Here is a 5166-nt window from a genome sequence, read left to right as displayed (position 1 = left end):
GGGCTTTGTTTCCCGGCTCTGGGTCCCTAGGATGTGTGGTCTGCGTTGCCTGTTTTCGCTAAGTTCTGTGCGGGAATGTGAATGTGCAGCTGCGGACAGCCAGCTGCCTTGCGCACCTCACTGGGTCTGCTCAATGTCTCCCATGCCCAGGGTCTGCCACCGGTTGTCAGCTGCGGTGTTCGGTCTGTGCCCTGTGTGTGCGTGTGTGCCAGCCACCGATTTTTCCTGCCGGTACCCCTTGACCCCTCTCCGTAGTCCTCCAATTCCGCCCCTCCTTACTGGTCTGGATGTATGGTATTCAGACTTCTGTTGGGTTCATTTCTCTGTTCTGGTTGTTTTTTGTTTGTAAATTCTTGTTGTCCTTAGTTTTGGTTGTGTGAGGAGGTACAGTGCGACCACCTATGCCTCCATCTTGGATCCTCCTCAGTGTCTATAATCTGGACATTTTAAAAAATATTAATAAGATCACTGTGGTCTTCAGTGGCTCATGTACTAAAATTGGAGTGACATAGAGAAGATTAGCACAGCTCCTGTGTGAGGATGACATGCAAACTCGTATAGTGTTAAAAAAAAAAAATGAGATCACTGAAGTTATTCCTCTAAACAATTTCATAAAGAAAAGGACAAGACAAATATCTCTAATTTTTAATATTCTCATGTTAAATGTTATTAATATTTCAATATAATCAGTACATTATTATGAGTAAATGGAATACTTTAAAACTAGTATTTTCTTTTGTCTCATCTTTTTAAAGGACTTTTAGTTGCTTTGACTATATCAAATTTTTAACGTTACTTCTTTTCAAACAATTTTGGATTTACAGAAAACTTACAAAAGTAGTGAAAAGATCCAAAGTTCTGTATATAGATTTTCCAGTTGTTAGCATTATCTATTTTTGCATTTTTAAATCTTTGTCGCTCTCTCCATACATACAAACATGCATACATATTACTGTGGGTTTTGTTTTTTCCTAAACTGCTCCAAATAAGTTGTATATATGATGCCTTATAACCTCTTAATATTTTGAGTGTATTTACAATGCAAAAATAAAAATTATGAAATTGACATTTATCTAACATTACCATTTAACACATAAATTCCACTCAAAGTTTACCTATTTTCTGCAAATTTTTCTTCATGGGTCCAAGATCTAGTGCCAAGATCATGCATTACATTTAGTTGTCACTCCAACTTGGAATAGTTCTAAATCTTTGTTATAACCTTGGCATTTTTGATGAGTAAATGTCACATTGCAGGTTCTCTTTTTGGAATTGCCTGATGTTTCCTCATAATTTATGCATTTCGGGCAAGAATTTGGTTATGTTTTAAAATTTCTACTTTGTATATGGTATATAATATAGATAATTTATCAAAAGAGTAGAACATGTGGGAATTATAAACACATAAATGTAGGTACTTGCTCAATTTTTTTTCACTGATGAAGGTAAAGAGTTGGAGGTCACTGTGCTAAGTGATAAATGAGAGTAACCAGCCATAATCTAGGAGCTGGGTCCTAGAAAGAGGAGAAGAAACATTTCACCTTGGAAACTGGGGGAGACTAGGAGCCTTGAGCCACTGAATTATCCTGGTTCTGGATAAGCACATAATTCTAAATTTTGCATTACTATGTGATTAGATGCTTTATTCCAATTCAAAAACTTGGTGTAACATTTTGTTATGTAGAATTTCTAAAACCTGTGTTTTCAGGTTTTAGATGCTTGGTTTTAATGGCTGTCACAGTTGAAAAAGTTCTTCCAACAATATGTAAATCCAATATATGTAAGTGGAAAAACTGTATCTTTGACTATGCTTTCCAAATTGTACTATTCATCTTTCAAAGATAGTAAAAAATTATGTATTTTTGTTAAAAATAACTAGGAAATTTTCATCTGTTAAGGGTTTATTACTTAAAAAAACTTTAACATATGGGTTTAACATCCACTGAATTTATTGAAAGCTTATAACAAGTTAAAGCAATTTCTTAGGATACTTAAGTGTGCAGTTATTAAAGTTTTTATAGGCTACATAATTTTTGAAACAACAGCATATAATAATGGAAACACTTTCAAATTTCTGTTTTCAAAAAACTCTCTCCATAGCATAAATGTCTTCTAAGAAATAGTCATTTTCACATTTATTGTTAGATTAAGTTTTTTTTGGTGTATCACATTCTCATGTTCACTAATTGTCATTGTAGCACAGGTCAGCACATGTTGATAAGTTAATTTCATTTTATGAGAAAAATGAACAGCTCATCTTTGAGTCTACCAACTCTTTTAAAGGCATTGCCAGTCTCACCTACAATCCTCTGTATGATTGCTTTAGTGGATGCCGTGGTGCACTGCTCACAGTCCTTCATACTATGTGGTGGCTGACAGGTCATTCTCTAGGTATTGCACTCAATGGAAAAAAGATGCTTCACCCAAGGTCACCTCCCTCCTACCCCAGGGCAGCTCTCATTCAATAACTGGTCAGTGCTGGATATAAAGGAGGCCTGGTCAGTTTGCTGCAAGGTGGGACAACATGGAAGGGCCACCCAACTCCAGAGCTTTTCATAGGAATGCTTGATTGTGGCATCTCAGTTCAGCTTTCCCCTCTGCCTCATCCTACCTCACTGCCCAGATAGTTGAGCCTGTGAGCACTCTTCAATAAAATTTCTATATGCAACTTTCCTCAGAATCTGCTTTCCAAGGAACCTGATCTAAAAAATTACTCCCTGCAAAGAGTACGAGGAGTTCCCTACATTAAATGTCTTGTTTTTATTATTTATTTATTTATTTATATTTTATTGATTATGTTATTATAGTTGTCCCATTTTTTCCTCCCCTTTATTCCCCTCCACCCTGCAATGACCTCCCACCAGCATTCCCTCCCACTTAGTTTATGTCCATGGGTTGTACATATAAGTTCTTTGGCTTCTCTATTTTCTACACTATTCTTAACACCCCCCTATTTTGTACCTATCATTTATGCTTCTTATTCCCTGTACTCCCCCCCATTCTCCCCCTTCCCCCTCCCTGCTGATAACCCTTCATGCAATGTCCATTTCTCTGATTCTGTTCCTGTTCTAGATGTTTGCTTAGTTTGTTTTTGTTTTATTTTTTTTTAGGTTCAGTTTTTGATAGCTGTGAGTTTGCTGTTATTTTACTGTTCATATTTTTGATCATCTTTTTCTTAGGTAAGCCCCTTTAACTGAGTGTCTTATTTTTATAAAGCTAACCTTACCCATGATACTCTGTAGCACTTTGCTCTCTCACTGGCTTCACCATCTTGCTGCAGTATCTTGCTTGTAGATGACAGGAGGAATGCTTTTCATGTGGGGGGGACTTACCTGTACCCTTGCTAGGGGATTTTTTATTCTAATTCAAATAGTTGCCCACAATTTTCTATAGGTCATAATTTTTTCTAAAAGAAGTTATTTATTATTATTTAAGACTTTATCTATTTTTAGAGAGAGGAAGAGGGAAGGAGAAAGAGAAGGAATGAAATATCAATGTGTGGTTGCCTCTTGTGCACCCCCAACTGGGGACCTGGCCTGAAACCCAGGCATGTGCCCCCACTGGGAATCGAACCAGTGACCCTTTGGTTCACAGACCCATGCTCAATCCACTGAGCTACACCAGCCAGGCCCAGAAGTTATTTATTATTGAGGGAAATATTATTTGGTCCTTTTTTAGTGGCTCCCCCAAAATGTTCTTTTTTAAATGTATTTTGTCAGTGGAAACAGAATCTAGACAAGACCATAAGCTGAAATGTGTTAGAAACATCAGTGCTTCATTCAGATATATAGCAAACCTTCAACACTTTGTAACTTGTTCCAATATTTGTTTCTGCATTCTTCTATAATGCTTTCCATATATCATCCAACAATATTTGCTGACAAAGATACATTTTAGGTTTCACCACATGCTTTCTGGGGGGAATTATTTCAGCCATTTTAACTGTGACAGAACAAGCGCTTACCCTATGGATGTGGCTGTGCTTTTTACCTTTGTGCAAAAGAAGCTTCTAAATATTTATTACCACATTTTATGGCACTTTGTAAAGTTCTATATTTAGTGTTGCATGACTTTATCAATCCCTGAAAAATTGTAGTGGGTTGTCTTCAGATTTGAGATGCTTAGATTTAACATATTCTACTAATATTTATGGCAGCATGCTAACATTTGCTACTGCTATTTCTGGCAGCATGGCAAACTAGATTACCCAGAAATCTTCCTGCTATAAAACACTCACACAAGCTAGATAAAAATATAAAAAATATGACTTTAAAATGTGTAGCTGAGCTAGAAGGCATTTAAGGAAATTCCCAATGGGCTAAAAATGAAGTACAAACTGCAAACCAGAGCCAAACCATAGTGAATGGTGCTCTGACAGCAGCAGGAGTGGGGTCAGGAGTGAGTGATGGAACCCTGGGCTCAGGCACATGGAGGTTCAGATCTTGGTACCTGCACAAGAATAGGAGATAATGCTTTGGGGTTCCATGAGTTTAAAGAATGCATTTGAGACTCCCATAGAAAGCTGGGACCTTTGAAGATTCATCCTAGAAAAACTGTCTACTCACTGGTACAGAGTAGTGTCTGAAGGATACCTGTATGTCTTTGTTAAGATTTTAGATAGAAAAACATCTTTCTTGAAAATTCATAACTATATTCCTATCTTTAGCCAGAGTTAGTATTAAGATATTTCTATCTGTATGGTTCTGGATACTTTGAGCCAATAAATGAACATAAAAGTGTCATGAGCTTGCAAAAACCCTGGGCATTTGGTAAAGTAAAGGTAAAACCTCCCTGGAGGAACTCCCTCAATCCAGATAGTACAAGATTCCCACCAATGGAGTTTTGAAGAATTTGCAATACAAAAGTACAAAGCACAAAGAGAACCATGTGGCATCACTGAGAGTTAGCATCCACAATAAGCAGCAGTCATATACTATGAAAACTTCAGATAAAAGAGCTGAATGGTAAAGATAAAATAAGTGTGCTTAAAATAGTAAGGATATAACTGGGATCAAAAGCCTGAGGAAGAAGCAGACACCATGAAAAAGACTAAGAAAACATTAAAAAAAAAGAACCAAATACAACCAAATAGAACATTTGGAAATATATTTTAGAAATATAGTCACTGGCGTTAAAAACTTGGTGGACAGATTGAAGTTGATTTGA

The 5166-nt window shown here is 36.7% G+C and overlaps 1 non-coding gene across 1 annotated transcript; it reads left to right on the top strand.

The window, feature by feature from the left end:
• Positions 1-471: 471 nt before the first annotated feature.
• Positions 472-575, top strand: LOC123830890. The gene has a single exon (XR_006787828.1). It is a non-coding gene; the product is annotated as a U6 spliceosomal RNA (small nuclear RNA).
• Positions 576-5166: the final 4591 nt, after the last annotated feature.

Source organism: Phyllostomus hastatus, unplaced genomic scaffold (genome assembly GCF_019186645.2).
Source record: "Phyllostomus hastatus isolate PE091 unplaced genomic scaffold, TTU_PhHast_1.1 phas_scaffold_129, whole genome shotgun sequence".
NCBI lineage: Eukaryota > Metazoa > Chordata > Mammalia > Chiroptera > Phyllostomidae > Phyllostomus > Phyllostomus hastatus.
The sequence above is the reverse complement of the archived record's forward strand: the minus strand, read 5'-3'. Positions and strand labels throughout refer to the sequence as shown.